The sequence below is a fragment of the Hirundo rustica genome, chromosome 11 (genome assembly GCF_015227805.2).
Source record: "Hirundo rustica isolate bHirRus1 chromosome 11, bHirRus1.pri.v3, whole genome shotgun sequence".
Taxonomy (NCBI): Eukaryota; Metazoa; Chordata; class Aves; order Passeriformes; family Hirundinidae; genus Hirundo; species Hirundo rustica.
This window is the reverse complement of record NC_053460.1, coordinates 13025044-13045349: the sequence shown is the minus strand read 5'-3', so window position 1 is coordinate 13045349 and position 20306 is coordinate 13025044. Positions and strand designations below refer to the sequence as shown.

Below are 20306 nucleotides of genomic sequence, written 5' to 3'. Positions count from 1 at the left end.
GGGCGCTTTAATATCCTGAAATGCCACAAGATGGCACTGAGCGATTCCGAGGCCCCTGGTCCCGCCGCCCGGGCAGGGCTCTGCCACGGCCGCAGGTGCGCTCCGGGCTACTCAGGGCCTATTTTACAAACTAGCTGGTGGCCAGCTGCACTCAGCTGCTCGTGGCTTGTTTTGATGTGGTTTGTTTTAAGCTGTGGCTATGAAATGCTACGACGCCGTGACAGTGACATAAAGCTTTTGGATTTAGACAGATTTGATTTTCCAATGTTATGCGCAATGCCTGTTTGTCCATTATAGGCCAGAGCCAAACCATACAAACAGAACAGGAAGCCCAGGCTGCCTAAGTCCACCAAGAGCTGACATTTGTTATTTGTTGCTGAATGGGGCGAGTTCTTAGCAAAAAGCAGAACGCCATAGCCATGGGACACTCAGAGCTTGGCTGGAGGGGTCACAAGTGGGTACTTGTAGCTCTGCAATTCAGTGTGTCACCATGGCTGCTTCTTTACAGCTCTCTTCCTGCCACCATGTGTCACTGTGGCTGCTTCTTTACAGTTCTCTGCCTGCCACCATGCTGGCGAGCCCAACGCAGCTGCTCACTTCACGATGGTTCATAAGCCTCTCCTGTACCTGAGCAGTGGACACTCGTGTCTGGACTCCCCAGGTATCCCCAGCTGGTTCGTAAAATCTCTTCTTGTTTTCCTGTCATGGTAAAGTATCATTCCCTGCTTTTGCCCAAATGCTTTTTGGCTGGCTGTAGCCTCCTGAAGGGTGCTGCAGTGGCTCAGTTGATTGACGAGTTGCAACAATTACTTTTGAGTCCCTTTGTTGTGACAGTGGTTTTGACCCATATATAATGAATAGCCTAACAAACATAGTGTATTATTTAATTTCTTTATTAAGTAATTAATTATGCAGTAAGTTCTTTAACAGAATCAGAAAAGTTTCTGCATAGAACCAATTTACTGTCATCATGGTGTAACATATGGCTCTTACAAGGACTTCTTTTCAGCAAATCCAGACATTGCAGAATCTGCCCAACACTAAAACAATAATTTTTTCATTTAACAAACTTGTAGTCAAATCTAATCTTTGTTTTGCCTGGGAACTGATTCTTTTCTGGTTACTGAAAGGGGAAAAATTCTCTTTTAAATGACCTTCTCATCTGTGAGAAGGTACACATTGGCCAAATGCTGAAATACTGCCAAAACTCCGCTTCTTTAAAAATAAGATGAATCCCACACTTTTTCTAGGTTTAAATCAAACTTTTAGTCAAAAGAAAATAAGGAATAAAGAATAAATGATACATACACTACAGACACAGAACAGATGCTTACATTTAAACATATGCCATTCAGCAGTTTCAAAAATGATTCAGACACCAACATATCAAAGGCATATTAGTGACATATGGTGTCTGACATGCTTCCACAAATGAATACATACACTGGCTTTGATGACAACCATGCAAATCATATCTTTCCACATGAACAGTTTATCAGGAACAGTCAGATTTGTGCCTGCACAGCAACATGTATTTTGGATTTCTTGTGGAGGACACACCATGCTGTAAACACACAGTATGCCAAATCAGGGGAATGTGTGTCAAATCATTCTCCTCCTTGTTTCCACTGAGACCCAGGCTAAGACTTTAAAGCATGTGAGCCCCAGCAAGCAGCTCTGCTTGGCAATAAAGGCCAGCTGGCAGCTGTGCTGCTGCACAGGACTGCATTACAGCTCCTGGAAGAACTCCTCCTTCTGGGACAGCAACCCTAGCCCCCCAAAAAAGGTCAGGGCAATGTACCCTCTAAACCAGACAGGCCAAAAACACAGAGGCAAATTTCAGCCAGCCACACCAGGTTGGGTATTTGCCCTCTGTGCTGTAGATTTGCTCTGGCTCCTCCAGTCCCTCAGCATCTCTGAGAATACAAAACCCAAGCACCATCTCCCACCAGTCATCACAATGCAGTCCTCATTTGGTGCATCTGCTAAAACCATTCCACGCCACATGACTCACGACAAAACAGGAGCCCAGGAACAGCAGAGCCCAAGCGCTGCTGCTGCTGCTGCTGAGCTGTTCTCCCAGACAGGCAAGCAGAGTGAATTGGACACAGGGCACTTTCTCACTGAGGGCTGATCTCCTTGGCAGATGGTTGGCAGCTCCAGGACATGGGAGCTGACTATCTCACCACATACGTGTTAAAGTTTATTAATATTAGGGGGTATGGTCAGGCTAACATGTCAAGGTACTTGAGTCCTGTCTAGACTTCAGCCTGTTTCAGTGGAAAAAGCATAATTTCAGGTGCTGGGAGAGTTATGCTGGCCAAAATTTGAGGTGCCAACTCAGAGACTCTCGAAGGCACCTGGGGTCAGATGTAGGGTTAAGAGAACTTTTAAGATTTTAGCTTTAGAACTCCATGGCTCAATTTTGCCTCTGTTCCTTTCTAGAAAGTCGTCAGGGGATAGCTGTTCAGTTCAGAGCCTATAAAGCGAGAGCAGAATAAGGAAAGGTCATACTGAAGTCTACACAAATAGCAGCTGAGGAAGGTCAGGTTGTTGTGAGAGACTTTACTCTGCCCACATATCTAAACAAACAAAGACAAAAAAACTCAACAAAAGCCCCCCCATTTACTTAAAAAAAAATCTAAAGCTCTTTAGTTCTCTTCCCCACGAAACAAGTCCAGCTCCAACACTGATTTCAGTGGGCAGTAGCCTAAATAAATATTTTTCTCCATTAAACAGCTAATTTATTTCTTCATCAGGATATCCTTGGGTCTATCAGTCAATCCATCACTTTAAACAATTTCCATACAATTATGGAGGGTCTTCTAAGAATGCACTAAACAAGGAGAAATGCCAAATTGTTATTCCTTCTCTGGCTACATTTAGAGCCTAACAGGGTACATGTGCTGGTCCCACTGATGCCTGGATGAGGCTTTCAGCTCATGGCTGGCTCACATCCTGTCACTTTAGAGAACAGAGAGCAAGCTGTCCTCCCTCCCTGGGGACAAGAGTACATCTGTTCCTCAGGCCAAGGTGCTGAAGACAGGCAGCAGCTCACCAGTGTTCAGCATAAAAATACCAAGCAACTTGGGCTAGCCTAAAGATGCAGGTTTGATTGCAAGAGCTCTGCCTTAATGTTTTCTATACTTAGGTTCTCAAGCTTACTGCCCTTAAATAAAAATACTGTTAGTGTTTATAGAATTTCCAGTTTATTTTATCAGCCTCTCCTGTGAGTTCTCTCTGGTATAGAAAAGGGGGAGGAAAGTGCAATATATTGTCTTCTAGTCACTAGTTGGTCCTCCTTTAAGGACCTTGTAAGACATTTTTTGTGTATTGTTTCCCTGCATATGTGAGCAGCTTTACTACTTCATCCCCCTTAGGACCACTTAACAACATCAGCAAAGCAATTAAGTGTAGTTTTCAGGAAAATGCCAGAGGCATTACACTGTCTGGATGGGAGTCTCAACCCAATTATTTTCAGCTAGTTGTGAACTGTGGAAAGTGGACTTTACTTCATTATAACTTCAGTTCCCACTGATTAAAAGTCTAGGATGTTACAGACGGTAAGGAAAAATGAAACAATTAAACTTTCCATCAATAAAATTGCTGCATATTCTTCAACATAGGGGTTTACTTCTCTCCAGAGAAGTGATTAAAATGAACTGATTGAACTATAATTTGATTGACTGAAGAGCTGCAATCCATTGCACTAAAGCTGAAATTCCATCTTATTGCTCTATTTAACTCTGAATATAAAAAATTACTGGCGGTCTTGCAAAGCCCTTATGCAGTCATCCAGCTGAAATTTCTTGTTGCTCACAGACTGCGGCAGGTTCTGTTCTTTCACTGATGTGTCTGCATGATTCACAATGGATTGATGTCGAGAAAGACATGATGACACCTGAGAAATTATATTAATACAGCTTTAGAAAAAATAGAAATGCCTGTTATATTATCAGCTGTCTTCTACCTATTACATAATCATTTGGGGATGCTAAACACAACCACAGATAAAGTGAACCCAAGAGACTGGAGAGAATAATGGTCAGGTAATATACAGTTGTTGCAGCAAAAATTAGCATATTCTCCTGATGAAAAATGCAGCTGTGATGCTCCTTTCTGCTGCAGAGCTGTCTTCAGGAAGGCGTGAGGCTGCCAGATGCAGAGGTTTGTAGGTGCGCACACATATAGATGACTCCTTCCCTCCCAGAGGATACCAGAGTGCCACGCTGGTCTCAAGTCAGCTATGCTGGCTGTGAATTAGGATGCCTGAGTTCCAGCGCAAACACTGTGTCTTGGGACAAGTTTTATGGTTTGCTTAGACTATAAGGGCTTTGTCTCCACAGATGTAGAATTCTGCTGCCAGAGTCAGGGGCTCCTACGGCCGGTGAGGGCTAATGAACACCAGCTAAAAAACAATGAGCTGCTTGCTTCTGTTAGCAGGCTACCAGGGTGTTCTGGTCTATAACATACCCAGAATATCATACCTTCTCTGAAACTTGAGTTGAAATGCCATTTCCTGTTATGAGGTTACCCCTCTGTTGTATGACACCTGCTCCTCTATTCCCACCATGTATTTTGAAATAAAACACAGTATTTGACCCATAGTAACACTGGGTAAGAATATAGTATCATACTAAATCACAGCAAGAACACCTTATATTGGTAATTAAATGTATCAGGCTGGGTAAGATGTGGATAACAGCTCGCTAAAATACTTAATGCACTTCCTCTGATAGGCAGCTCAAATTCTGAATGAATTCAATACATGTTTTACCACTAAGGTCACCAAGAACCAGGGCATGTACTCTTTGATAATATTTACTACTGAGCTCCGTTTGCTGTGGAGCTTTGAACTTCTGGCTGTGCTGATCTATGAGGCTGGCTCATGGCTAATCAGGCCATGGATGTGATTTGTGCCACCTTCAACCCTTGCATATTGCCAATCCCAGTTCTGCAGCAATACCTGACCACAGTCAAGGTCTATTAATCCACTAAGTTCTTTGGTCTTAATGTTTGCACATAAGACATATCAATTCTTCCTATTTGTTAGCCCAAAGCTACCAGAACTGTACTGGAGTCACTGAGGCAGTATTGATCTGAAAAAAATGCTGCCTTCATCCAATTTAGAAGGAACACCTTTGACAAATTATATTTGGCACTTAATGATTGTCTTGCATTATTGGCCTTTTCCTCTTTTTCCTCTTTCCTTTTGATTACCAATTACTATACACGTTATCCTCTACTCTGCCTCACCAGAGGTAACGTTGAATAAAGATGTGCAGCAACAGGAGCCTTTTAAAGGGAGACAAGGGCAAATACAGAACCACAAACTGGTAGGTATCTCTGGAGGCTGCAGAATGTTTGCTACATTCCCTGAGCTGAGCTTTATGTACACACAGCAGAGGCACGTAAGGCTCCAAACAGCTTAAATGCCTGTTTAATGCCTATTTAATCTTTCAGTTCTTACACAGAAAGATAAATTCTCTCAATTATAAGACCTTTGCATCAAAGCTGAAGCAGAAGGTGCTGTGCTTGAAATAATTTGTATCTTATTTTCTTGCAGGACAAGAAAATGGTGAAAAAGAGGAGCCCCAAGTGTGAAACTAGCCTTGAGACTCCTCGAATTCCTGCATGAGAAAGTGGCAGAGCTCTTGCAAAGCATTTATTCATCTTTAACAGCACTCCTACATCCAAGGCAGTAAGCAGAGCCTGGGAAGGGCTTTTTGACTGACAAAAGTCACAAGAAATCGGGACAGTGTGCAAACAACATCAAGAGCAGAGCAGGACCATCTCCCAAGCCCAGCCTGCGCTGACACATGGAGGAGGAGGTACAGACATCTGGTGACCCAAGCAATTGCTTAATGCGGTTCCCCAGAGAAGTGTCAGCAAGACAGGAGCTGGCAGACAGTTCCACTAGACCATGCTGGCCTGGCACATCATGGAAAAAGTGAAGAATGATGCAAGCTGGATCTGTTTTCTGTACCCGTGGTCTTCCTGGCACATGCACAGGAATAAGAACATCGTTTTGCTATGGGTGCTGCAAATCACACATGTGACTCCTCTCTCCTTACCCTGTAATGGACAGGCAACAATTTTCTGTGTTTCACCAAGAAGTTGATTTCAAAATCTCCAATTACACAAATATACAAAAACGTATTTGGCAGCAGATTTTTTTGTTGGGAAAAAGACGGCACTTTAATTACATAGATACCGTAACCCCCTATTTTTACAAAACTCTGATTACTGCAATTTCTTCATTAAGGAATAGTTTCACTATTTAAGAAAATGTTATTTAAGAGGCGTGGTGTTATCTGTTTATCCCACACTGTTAACACCCCAGAAAAACAAGCAAACACTTGAATGCTTTCCTCCTAGCAACCAAGGTCTCTCACATCAGAAAAACAGCATACTTGTCTTTTTCTGTACTTTGTATTAAGCCAAAGTTCTAGTTAGCAACCCTTTGGCCATTCAAAAACCATCAGATTCTTGGAATATAATTTTAGGTGAAAGTCTAAACCAGTGACTATGGTCACTGGGCCAGATTTTCAGAATTTTTGTGTATCCCTTACTACCGCTTATGGAAATATTGCAAAATTAATCTTACAAACTAAACTTCTTTGTATTTACTAGCTTGCTGCATGACTTAACTCTTCACATTATCAGCAGCTTTTACAAAGTGCTGAGTTTCTGCAATTCCCACTACGGTGAGTCTAAAGCACAGATACTGAGTATTGCCTTGGGATCTCATTGTCTTTCAAGGCTGGGATAATGGTGCTGGTTTTACTGAAGAAATGGGGGTTTTGGATCTCTTGAAATCTTTGCAGAATATTGGGGACCCCAAAACCCCAAACAAACCAGCAAATACACTATCAGAATCCTCTCCTTGTCTACTTCCTTCTTTCCTTACATAAGGGTAAGTTCTCCTTTCTTTCTTTTCTTTTCTAAGGGAGACTTACAGTTCTCCTTGCTAACTCCAGGAAAAAACAGAGGAGCACCAGAGAAATCTGTCTTCCAAGGAAAAGATGAAAGATATAACTAAGTGAGAGGATGTGTCCTTCTCAACACTGACAGTGTGGTCACAGAGACAGCTCCCCCTGACTTTTCCCTGAAGAGTTCACAGACAACTGTCCAGAAGAGCGCCCGATCTCCCCGGCAGTTCTGCTAACAGCAGGAATCACTGCAGCACTCTGGACTGCTGCTGCCGTGTCATTCCACTGCCTCTGGGGTCACCTGAGTGCATTAAATTAACACTGTTCCCAGGCAAAGGAAAATGTCTGGGAACAGGATGGCGCAGCATAATAATGGGATAGGAGGGGTAGGTACACACCTAAATATGAAATTATTGCAAGGAGTGGGGAGCGCTGATTCTGACCGACGTGACTTAGTGCCAAATGCACATTCTCACACAGATCTCCCAGCAGATTATGTGTCTCTTCACACCACTTAACATTTTTATAGCTTATTTCAGTATTTTTGCATTTGTTTCACATGTAATAATTTATTTATGAGGTTAAGATTATTAAAAATTTGAAGCTTCATTACAAACTATCCTGAGGGAATCTCACCTGCCTCATCCTATTACATTATTATTACCAAGTGTCTAATTTATATTTAATCAGACATCAATTGAACATCAATAAAATAATAATGAATTAATAAGCTACCTCTTCCTAGAAATACTAGTAGCTTAAGTATGTAAGCAGAGGCAGTGCACTGTCTGTGGGTCAGCTATCAAATCGCTCTGAGACTATTTGACAGAACAATTTAGTATTTAGAATACGATAATAAGCCATAAAAATAGTTAATTGCTATGGTCTTCAGCTAATTCTTGTGATAATTATTGTCCATACCGACCTGTGAACCTGAGCTGAGAAGGAGCCCAGAGTTCCATGTAAGACAGTCATTTCCAAACACTGTAAACGCCTAAGGGACTCCATGTTTCCACAAAATGAAATGACAAAAGAATTTTGGCTTGGGTAAATGCTTAATTTTTCACTTTACCATGACCTCTCAAACTGAAATGATTTATTTTTCTACACAGAAAAATCAAAAGAAATCTCATTTTTAAATTAATATAACATTGCATATGAACATTAAAATAGCATAGTTCAACACTGCTGTTGAGTGTTCCATTTTAACAAAATATCAACCTAAAAAACAAGCTCTGGCAAATACTTCTCTGCAGAACTGGCATTATTTCACCCTGGGGAACTTCAGTAAAGATCCTACTCCTATTCCATCCTATGGCTCCACAGTGATTGTCATCCCTAATTAGTGATGAATATCACTAATTGTGGACTACTTCCATGTAGTCCCCACTTAAGCCCCATTTAGTCTAAGCACTTCTTAAGCTTATCCTTCCCCTGCTAAGCCTCAAGAGTCAAAATTTTCATTCTGAATCTTTTTACTTCTTCTTCAATTTCCTACTATGCACGTTCCTTTATAGTTCAAATTTTATGAGGGATTGAAAAAGAGCCCTAGATGCAAAAGATAACCATGTTGTCAGTATTCTTCTCTGTCCCAGTCCACTAAGAATCACTTAACCCTGTTCTTCAGAATGATCCCACTTCAGTCAGGGGAACTGAGTCAGCCCCTCACTTTGCCAGGATTTACATGAGGGCTTTAAATACCCATCTCTGGAAATAAAGCCAAAAGACAGTATTATCCTTCTGTGACAGTCTGATATTCTTTAATATTCATTGACTCTCCTGCCCTTTTCATCCACAAAAAGTTTTTCTTTTTGAGCTGCTTGGGTCCACTACGACTGTCTATATTACCCAAGCAAGGATTATAAAGCCAAGTTTCCTCAGGCATGCAGCATGGGGTCCTGCAAAATTACAATCCCATGGAAAGCTCAGTGTCACTTGGGATATTGAGAAGTCCACCAAAAAGTGCTATCAAATCTAACATAAAGAAGTTCCAGTTCAAAATTTAAAATTTTATTAAGATCTAAAGGGGCCATCAGACATTCTGGTCTAATATCTTATATGAGATTTTTACTCAGTTACTTCTGCATCAACCCCCACAACTCCTGTTTGAGTAAAACAAATTCTGTTGAAATACTTCTGGTGTAAATCTGTAAATGGAAAATCCATCATCTTGGTAGCTTACACTAGCATTTATTACCACACCCATTTATTACCTCACTTCTCAATTGAACTTGTCAGGCTGTCACTCCCCCTCACTGACTTGTCCTTCCCTCCAAGCAGGGCTTTGGCAGCTCATGCTTTGGTCCCAGGGATGCTGGTACACCACCACCTGAACGGGCTGGACTCATCAAAGGTACGGGCAGTTCCACCACTCAGAAACGGGAAAGCCATCGCAGGCTTATGTTCCATCCTCGGCAAGTCTCTTTACCATGAAGGATTCATCAGAGTTCAGAATCAAGGACATCTCTGTTCTTCCTGAGCAGACCCAAATACACTCCTTTCTGGGACACTCTCATGGGGAAATGATGACTAGTTTAACACAGAGAGCACCTTCCCACATCTCTGAGGGATGGTTATAATTTTTGGGCAACCCACTTACTGGATTTCACATTTTCTGCCATGTAACCACAGTCAAATTTTGAAAAAAATGTGACTCACCTCTCTTCTTAAAAATCTTCCACCATGGACTAGTTTGGCTGGTCTCATTCAATCACTGACTTGACAGATCTTTCTCATGAGTAAGGAATAATATAGGTCTTGCATTTTTGGATGTGCTTTGCAATGGATCCTGTGAAAATCAAGATAAATAATGTGCACTAATTCACCTTTAGTCAGCACAAAAGTAGTCCCCCAGAGTGACAGCTATGGGCTTGTATCCAGTGAGTGCTGTATAACCCCTTCTGTAAAGCACAACAATGAGTAAAGATCAGTCTCTTACTCCTTTCTTACTCTCCAGTGTGACAGACTCTTAATTATGGCTATTACATTAATAATGGCTTTAGAGAAACCTACATGGCCGAGGCTGCATTCTCCTCTGGACATCAAAGACAGTATTAAAACCCTGCCTGGGAGCACTCCTCAGCAACATCTGCTGATGTTCATCCCAACCAAGGAGTGCTCTGTTCCAGACAGAAAACACACACCTCCAGCTCACTTCCTCCTACTCCTGGATGATAAAGTGGCCTGCAAAAATTGATACACCATTGAAAAGGGAAAGATTTATGCCTGAAAGCACTGAGGGAAAAGAAAACTCCACCTCTCATTAAGCTCTGAAAAACTACTAGAGACTCTTGGTAACTTACCCAGGCCTCTCGATCCTGCAGGGTTCACCCATCTTTAACAAGTCCCTGACTGACAGTGTTTGTGACTCAACAATGCAAAAACAGTATCACAAATTGTGATTGTGTAACAGAAAATTGAACTAGAAACCCCGGTGGAGCCCTGTATCACCAGCATCTATCACTGCACCAGAGCAGCAACATTTTAATTCTGCATGTGTAGCATTTATGGGCCCCCTTCGGGTGTAAACACGCTTCTACGGTCATCTGGGGAGGATGTCTACACAAATCCCCAGCAAGGGGACAACAGGGCAGAATCGAGATTCATGTTTGCACCAAACAATGAATAATTCATAAAACCTCTACACGTAGGTAACATGTAATTCTTACATAGCAGTTACTAGAAAATTAATGTAACTGCCTCTCAAGAGAATTACTAGAAAACACCATTATCCTCTGCAGGTATGCACATGCAAGCTAAAGCTAAGTTGATGTAACAGGTGATGACACATCTAGTGATACGTTATTTGGTTTAAACTTGTTTTGGAATATGTAGCAACTTATTGATAGCCAAAATCTTACAACATTGCCTATGTGGAAAGCAATGCCTGGCAAATTATCAATTCTTAATAAAGCTCTGTGCTTCTAAGTATTACTGTTGATGCTGCTCTTGATTTAGATTCAGCTAATTTTTGTCTAGACTCAGCACTCTGGCTCATCCATGTTTCTCCATTTCCCTGCGGATTTAGAAATACAAATTTTGACTTGATGAGCCTATTAAAAAATTAAGAAATGCATAGGCAGCACTGCCCTTGTCTGTCCATGAAAGCAAAACTGATGCTATAAAGGCATATATGTGTGTCTAAAGCCCTGGCCCCAGAATGAACACTGTGTTATTTACAAGCAAATTATGCTGTCCTAAAACAACAGTCAAAATGCACTACCACACTCAAGCCTGGATGTCCCAAGCAGGAAAAAAAATTTTAGACAAACCACATCTGTAAAGGTTAAGTTTCTTCAGAATTTCATGGCTACATGGTGATTGTGCAGAAATAAGCAGAATCAACCAGCTCTCTGCCAAAATTTAAGACTGCTCCATACCTATATAATCACACAGCACACTTCATTGTCAAGAGCTGCTGTAAGCAACACAAATCTGTTATAACCTTAGCAGTAACATTTCTTTGTGAATGTTTGCCTTTCCAAATACCTTTTAACCAACACCATATCCAGTACTCTGTAAGACATGAACCTCAGCTGTGGAAGCTTAACAGTTTGCCACTCAGGAAGCTTAACAGTTTGCCACTCAGCTCAAAGCACTGCTAAATATCAGGTCTAATGTAATTCTGAATTCAAAAAAGTCTTCTGAAAAAGGAAATTTAAACTATTTATGATCCTTTTTGCAGTTTAAATCCTTTATAATATTCTTGATAGAGTTTTTTGACTTCAAAAACCCACAGTTTAAACTAAGGTCTAAAAAAAACCCCCTCTGCTTTGCCACAGAAATCAATCTTCTGCTGTCCAATTCCATTCTTAATGAAAGAGACAATTCAGAAACCTACAGGAACATGCTTTATCGATTCAGTCACTAAAGCCTGTGCCTATGTTCCTTCCAATAAACCTGACCACATAGTGCTTCTCATGCACTGAATTGCAGGGAAAGACGATGACCCCAGATCTGTTCTGCTGGAAGTCCAGCGAGACTCAACATGCCCAATAAATGTAAACACAGCACACCACTAAGTTAATGGCAAATGTGTGTAGGAGACAAAGAGACTTATATTTCCTCATTACTATTCCTTCAGCTGAGTCTCTGCCTCCTTTGTAATTTATTTACCCCGGGCAGTTGTGCCCAGATGCATTCCTGTTTCTTCATGGAGATCTTTGTTTTTCTCAGTTTTGCAGATGAATTAAACAAAGGAGGAGGAGGCCAACCTACATGTGTGAGGTCACACAGCCACCTGCAATCTGCCCTGCAGCAGATGCCCAAATTCACTCAGGTTCAACAGCTAATTTGGCATAAACCTGGAGTGTAGCTGCACTGCACTGGATATTTTATAAATATGTCTTTCAATAATCTCCCTCACTTCTTATGAAAGCAATAAGAAGCCATAAGAAGAGCAGAGCCTATATTGGGTGAGTTTTCCTATTAAATTCCTCTAATGCATCTCAGCTATGACCTGTAGTAATTTGGGTAATCTAATAAGGCTGAATGCCCTGTAAGAATCTGGGATGATACACTGTCTACCTGCAAGACAGAAGCACAAGAGAGCAGCGAGATAGCAGGTATCCCCCAGCAGTCAGAACAAGAGGGAAATTAAAAAACAGCTGTTAGAAAATACAGAAAAACATGTTATCAAGAAAATATGCTTTGCACAGTCCTATTGGTACTTTCAAGTACCACCAATTCAGCATTCATTTCCAATTCAAAACATCGCATCTACTTGTCCTGCTTAAGGGAATATGCTACGCTCAGATTTAGCATCAGGTTTTATGGTAACTACAGTTAATCCAATTATTCCAGTAGAAATACCTTAAAGTATGGCATTTTTTCAGGTTCACCCAGGTTTTTCCAGAAATCCAAACAGTCTTTTTCCTTCTACCTTATGACACAACAGATTGTATGGAGCTCATTTCTCTAATATCATTCTAATATTATTTTCCCTTTACATATGTTTTTGGTAAGTATGCACAGACCCAGTCAAGAATAACCCTCTTTGCTGCAAAACTTATCTGTCACCTGTATTAGGACTCAGTGGCTTTAGTACAATTCTAAGTGAAGAACAGTTTCAGAAAGCAGCCTCTGCTGTTAACTGGATAAGATAAATAAAGTAACAAACAATTTAGTGGTGTATAGAGGAGTTAAAATATTTTCTTATGCTCTATAGTATTTCCCCTAATTCTAAAATCAGCCAAAACTCCAGCATAAAAATCACTTTTCCTTTAGAATTGCCTCTCAGCAGGGTAGTGGGCCTAAGTTATCGCTTTGTGCCATACTGTATGTTCAAAGCCATCAGCATTCAATGTGTTAAGAAGTGACACTGAATCCCACCATCAGAAATAAAAATGAAAGTTTCAAAAAGATTTCAGAATTTAGATGAATATAAATAGCTGCTTTGAAGATGGAAAGCATTTTACAGATTTACATTTTGGTCTGTTTTGTACGGATAAACAGACAAAAATATGTTTTTAAAAGGAGCAATATGATTTTCAGTTTAACACTTTCCATAATTAGATTGTAAGAAACACTAGGAGCCACAGAAAGAATTATTTATATTCACTGTAAAGAGAGCTTATGTTTTGCTTCTGCTTATTACTTGAGCTTCTGAAAAGCATCTCATTTTATAACCTTAACAACTATTAATGTAAGCCACAAGGTTTTTGCACATGTACATTCCCACTATCACCTTTCCCAAGTATGAGATTTCAAAGAAATCAGGGCACTATCATTGTTTAGTCAAGAGACTCAGAAGGTTTATCAAAGGGGGTTTTTTTTCTTTCTTTTGAAAGACACAACTGATGTTGGCAAAGAATTCATACAAACTTAGAATTAAAAATGTTACAAGAAGTGCTCTGAAAGGAAAAGTAATTGGAAGGATTCATACTCTAACACTGCTTGCTGTCACTTTGCTCTTAATGACTGAAGTGTTTTTATAGTTTTCTGTGTTCTTCCTTAGTGCTGTATAATTTGATTTTCAAATCCCCCGAGAGCTCTGTGACAAACCTGCAGGGTGTTTCCAGGACGCAAAGGTCAGAGCTGAGGACAATGGGCACAGAGTGTGCAGAAGACAAATCTCAGAATCTCTTGCTTCAAATCTGTCATGGACACAGAAACCATGGTCAGTAAATCACAAAGAGAAGTCTCTTAAAGGAAAATCAATCATGGTGGCAACTTTCTAAAGAAAAATCAACTTTGGTGGAAACCTCCTAAAGATGTTAGTGTAGTTGCCAGCAGAATCCAAGTGACATTCCTTAAACCAAAGGAAGAAGAGAGCTTTCCCAGAGATCTGCTGCATAGAAATCAAACAAGCTTCCTAATTTCTTGAACAAAAATCACATTCTGGGGGAAGCCCAAACTGCGCCTTGCACATGTGTCTCATGTGTAACACTTGGAATTTAGGGAAATCCTCCTGTGCTGTATTCCTGGACTGCTTCCCGCCCCATTTTCCAAAGAAGTCTTTCCTCAGCCAGTTCATTCCCTGCCCTCACACCAACCTCTAGTTTTCTGACAAGATATTGCTCTTTTGGGCTAGACACCATATGACCTTCCCTGTGCTGGCCCCACAACTGTTAAATTAGTGCCAGCCAATCTCTAGCTTAGGGTTCCTAACAACCTTATTATCCTTTTTATTGTTTAATTAACATAATCACTTCTTAAGAACAACTGTAATACTAGTTAGGGAACAGGTGTTGTAACTAGTAAAAAGTCTATAAAGAGAAAAATCAATATCCCACCAGATGTATGTAGAGGATGTACCTCTCAACAGCACAAATTCCCTTTTGGGGACCTGAAAGTATTCTCTGCTGCTTCTGCATGATGTGCCTCAGTTTTAATTCACTTGTTATTCTTTGCTTAATCAAGTTCATCTGTAGTATAAATGGGAGCACCATTATGCTAATTTCTGCACTAGACATGCAAATATATAAACATTTGTGTGCCAAATTATTAAGGTTCTGTCTATAATGTTATGCCCCTATTTACTATCTGTATTTTATGTCTTATGGATTTCTAAACATTTAAATTTATATCAGTGCTGTCACATATCTGCAAGCAGAGACAGTTTTATGAGCACTAAAAAAGCTGCAACACACAGCCACTAAATACTAATGACATAAATGGTATCCACTAATGGTCTCTATTTTTATTACAATGCAAAACTTCAATACATTGCAATTACCACTGCTCTAAGGCTGAGCCATACACACTGTATAATGCCAATTTCCATCTCCGTAGCATAAAATGACATTATTTGTTGTTCAGCCCTGTACTGCAGATGTTGACTGAATGCTCAAGTCAGCAGTTGGAGCTAAAATTCTATTTACAAAGTCTTACTGTTAACTAATACCCTAAATTGTCAGATATGCCAATGCATTAGACATTTTTCAAAGCCTGCTGCACTAATAGCATGTAAGTGTAGCACATGTCTTCTTGTACCTGTCAAAAGCCCAGGAACCTTGCAGAGGTAAAGCATGTCAAAAAAGGGAATTATCTTCTTATGCTTCTGTGTTAAAAAAATCTTTAGTGAGCAGTTTTTTCTCAAATATTGCAATACAAAAGTGCATTCAACAGAGCTTACTCTCTTGTAACTGGGTTTCTTTTTCACCTTTTTAATGTTAAATTTGAAATTCTTCATTCATAATTTCAAGTGTCTCCTTTTACTTCAGCTACCAAAGAGATTAAAGCTTCCTCTTAGACCCTTGAGACAGTGGAAATCTCAATGTTCCTAAAACTGGATGAAAACAAGAGCACTACAAAATCTCTCCTACATGAGTCAGGCGTGGAGGGGTTAATTTAATTTCATCAATGCATTTTGCTTGCCAGAAACTTTCACCAAAATAAAGGACAGCTAAGTTCATCTCTCAGACTTTCTCAAGCTGGTTCATCTCACATAAAACAAGCGCAATTATGTTCCCTCCCGTTTCCTTCGAGAATAACCTCCAGAAAGCTGAAAGTTTTGTTTCAAACAGGAGACATTTTTCCTATTTCCATGCAGCTGGGAAGTCATTTACACAAGGAAAACACTGGAGACAAAGTAGGTGTCAGACTGGGTAGCATTTTACATGCATTTTCTGACACAAGGCAGACAACAGAAACGTGCACACAAAATATTTCCTTTCAAGGGCTGGCTAGTGTGAACAGCAAAATCAAGGAGACATTCGTGTAATTATTTCAGAGTTACCAAATACTCCTTGTCCTTAGAAACACAATCCAATTATCACTCATAACTTTTAAGCATGGAAAACCATTCCACATGAAAACAGCACTTTAAATTTTCTCACTCAGATTGCAAAATCTAAACTCACACAGTTGACTAGAGCAGAGCACATGATGTAAAAAGCATAGAATAATTATACCTAAATCTTACAGCTGGGAATACTGACATTGAGTTACTTATTTTTTTCTTCTTCCTTTCTCTGCCAAGAATCTTTAACATGGCAAGTGCTCTCTAATGCAATCTGAATCCACTTCAGTGTCCTAATATTTTGACTAAATATATTTTATAAAAGATCCCAGTTAACTATCTCTGTTGTACAATTGCAGCAACAAAATATTCCAACTGAAAATCAAATGGCAGGTTTAATTTCAGAATCCAGGATTTCTCAAAAGAACAAATTCATTAAACAGTTTTAAGAAAACACTGCTTTTCTAAATAAGTAAAATATGCTATGCATTTCCTCAATTAGGCTTTAAAATAAGAATTTTAACATAATGATTTTTGATATTCAAAATGTTCAGGGGTGAGTAATTTTTAATCCTCTCTACACATCTTAAAACTTGAAAAAAAGCTGACTGAGTTCACTAACACAAAAAGGAAATATCTCAGTACATGAAAAACATTTTTCTTGAGAAAACCATTGGGTAACTGCAACCAATTTTGAGGAGCATTTTGGATCTTTTGAAATTCTGTCTTTGACAACCTGCATTGTTCACTGTAATTCTTTCTCCTTGCTTAACGATCACACTGTAACAAAGGAGGAAGCGAGTTCCTCATAATAAGACCTTGGACAAAATCTGAGGGTATCAACTTGAAAGAAAATGTTAACTGTGTTTCAGTTTGTAAGTGTAATGCCCCCCTAGAAAAGTCATGGGTTGGCTAATGCTAAAACAAACAAGTTCCTGACTTTTTTTTTTTTTTTTTTTTTTGGTGTGTGGTTTTGCTTTTTATTGTGGTTGGTTTGTTTGATTTTCTTTAGTTTCATTCCCCCTTACTTTGTCTTCACAAGTTTGCCCTCATAACTTTCAATGCAACAAAAGCCCAATGTCATTCCCCTAACAGACCACACTTGATGAGGCGCCTAATTAAGAAAGCAGCTGCCCTAAAAACTCTGTCGTATCAAGGAGAGAGAATGAGACACCTGCAGAGGCAGAGGCAGGTGTCTCTGCTCGGGAGCTCCCAAGCTCCTAACGCAGGTGCCTCAGGATAGCAGAGCTACATGGTCTGGAACCAGCCCATGACCCAAATAGGGAGTTCTGTTTCAGCATAAAACATGTACATTCCACGAGGGCACAGAAAGAGAACACAGGTAAGAGCAGCGCTGCTGCCCAGAATCAGGCTTACAAAGCTCTCCATGGATATTACAGACATTCCCAGAGCACTAGGTCTGGTGGGTTTCCGAATTTAGCAGCTGTCTCTGGGCTTCTCTCCCATAGTAAAAAAGAACATGAGTTTTTGTGTAGCTTAGCTCTACCTGAGTACACAGAGTGAAAACATTCTCCTTCACTGAAACAATAAAAAAAAATGGAAAACAGTAAGAGGTTTTCTGTCCACTTCTGCGGATGGTCAATTGAGCCATGAAGTAAAAGACTCCTGACCCTGTTCCCTGCTTGAAGTATTTGGCTGTAGTTTTGTTTTAAACTGCAAAGACATTATTTTAAAAAGCATTCTAGGAAGGACAGCTGTCTGTAGCTGCATTCCTTCCAAAGCAAATGGGGTAGAGTATTTACACCCAAGGCAAAGGTGTTCCTTCTGATTATAACAATACAATGAAACAGCTATAATACCTGGAAGCTTTAGACTTCTGCCTTGTAACCATGCAGATGAATAGCTTCAACCTTTGCAAGAAATTGCAGTATGAATGTCTGGTTTATTCCACAGCTGTGTCTGAGCAGACTATTAATAGAATACTGATAAATGCTACAATAGCTATTCTTTTTCCTCCCCTTTTGCTTTTATGCTATCGTCAATACCTATCCTTCCCCTGGTGCTGTCAGCTGACGCCTGTCTCATAACTCTTGGGGTAACAGCATGAGGTGAAAAAGAAATTAAGTTCAAATAAAACTGCCAGGTAGAATCAACATTATGAGATTATGGACTGAATTGTTTTCTGAAGAGGCACATATATGCAGTGTTATACCACTAATGACCTACAAAGAACTTACATATTAAAATTTAATTACCATAATATTATTTAAGAGAAGGGCAAAGATACTAAATCTGAATTTGTTTCTTTTTCTAGGAGCTCTGCAATTTTTAACGGCAAGTAATAACTACATCTTCTCTATATACTTCCTAGGGACTGTGTAGGTAGCACCACACACCACACAATGTTCACACAAAACCAAAAGGTGTTATGAAATCTTGGTAAAATATGCATGTGGCTGGTAGGACATTTACACCAAGGCCTTTGCCAATCTGCACCATTCTTGGGCACGTGGCTGCATTTTTGTACAATTCTCTTGTTTGTGTTCACTCTTGTGTAAGAAATCTAAAAAGATAGGGAGCTGCCACTGTTGGTCCTGTGAGCAAAAATAAATCAGTGAGATTATGGAGAAGAACACACAACATAAAGACTACACAATAAGTATGAAGAAACCAAAAAAACTGGACTTCTTGCAAATACTTGCAAGCCATGCAGCTGAAAATAAATGAGTATTTAATTATGATACCAGCAGCCTCAAATTATCAGTATGGCATGGGAATGAGTGAAGTTGTTTACCATGTAACAGCAGTGTTATCTGTGCTAATGTTTGCGTCACATATTCTAGAACCACAGTCAGATCCTTCATCTGGACTGCAGCAACTGCTATTGCTGTCAGAACAAACCAGCTCCTGAACTGGGTCTTTCAAGGAAGCCAAATAATGAAGTGCCATGGAGAACAAATATATTTTTTGCTCCCTGAAGCAGTGTCTTCAGTGAGTTAGAGGAAACAGATCTGTCCCAGAAAAGCCTCTAAGGCTGTAACTGATGTTTCAACTGCTTTGAAAATTTGTATTTTCCAGAGTTCTCAGACTATTAAGATTGTTATTTCTCTTAGTTTCTTTTACATGTGTTATTTTTGCTTCAATCTCTTTTTTCTCATAAATGCCTAAATACAGGTGGGAAGAATGAGAAACATCTAGATGTTTGTCCAATCTGAACACAATCCAAGCCAGCAACAAAAGGCTCTAGCACATCCACAGTTAAAAGTAACAGTTCTACTGAGCAGTAAATATTTATCTTTTAAGATCACAGTGGCAAGTACTGTAGAAACATACATGCATACCTTTTAGGAATAGCTAACATTTGCTCACGGCTGGAAAGCCGTTTTGGTGAAGATGAACAATCTTATAAATATACTTTAATAAAATCAACAAGGAAATGACAAATGTCGTATGTATAAAGTGGGACAGTCATGGAAAATAAATTACGTGGTGTTTTCAGGAAAGCTGAGTCAGCTGTGGCTCTGGCAGCTGGAAATCTGGACAACAACAGATATCACAGGAAATCCCAAGTGTGTACTCACCAAAAGAAAACTGACTGAATTTCAGTACACAGAGGAATAAACTGGACCCTATAACTGTAGTAAAACACTACTATGAGACTGGGAAAAAAAAAAATTATCAATGCTAATGGTTGAATGCCAGTGAGTGCAAAAAGTGTAGGAAATTATAAGGATGCAGTAGTCATGGTGAAACAGATATCAAAAGAAGAAAGGAGGTCTAAGTACATCTGGGAAGGCAGGTAGAATGGACAGGGGCTGACGGGAAAGAGGGACTGGCAAGATGCAGAAGAAACAAAAAGAAGTTGGAGCCTTTATCAAGAGATACATGTTAGAGGCTTTTAAAATATATCTTATTGTTTATAAAATGCAAGGATTTTTCTTCAGCTGAGTTTTTTTGTGTACTTATCTGCAGTTTTAGAGACTGTCAGTTTTGGAGATTACATCTTATGCATATTAGTCTTCTAACATATTGAAACTTTTTTTGACCTTTCCTGAATAATAAGTGGTATTTTTATGTAAATTAGTCTTCTTCAATCTTTGTTGTGGTATCAAATATCTTAAATATTGGGCATGCTTCCCACAGCAGAACTATTTCAAAGAATGAACAAACTGAGAATAAATAAACATGGCTGGTAACTTTAATTATTTCCCCCAAACTTTATTTTAAATGCT

At 39.7% G+C, this 20306-nt stretch overlaps 1 long non-coding RNA gene across 2 annotated transcripts in view; it reads right to left on the bottom strand.

The window, feature by feature from the left end:
• Positions 1–877: 877 nt before the first annotated feature.
• LOC120757988 (uncharacterized) overlaps positions 878–20306 on the bottom strand; it is a 29620-nt gene continuing 10191 nt past the window's right edge. Inside the window, exons 1-4 of one of the 2 annotated variants that reach the window (XR_005702719.1) lie at positions 14426–14486; positions 13935–14026; positions 9591–9720; positions 878–3901 (exon numbers count right to left, since the gene is read on the bottom strand). This is a non-coding gene — a long non-coding RNA (uncharacterized LOC120757988). Of the gene's footprint in view, positions 3902–9590; positions 9721–13934; positions 14027–14425; positions 14487–20306 lie in introns of those variants that run through there. The other variant, XR_005702718.1, reaches the window with a different exon arrangement.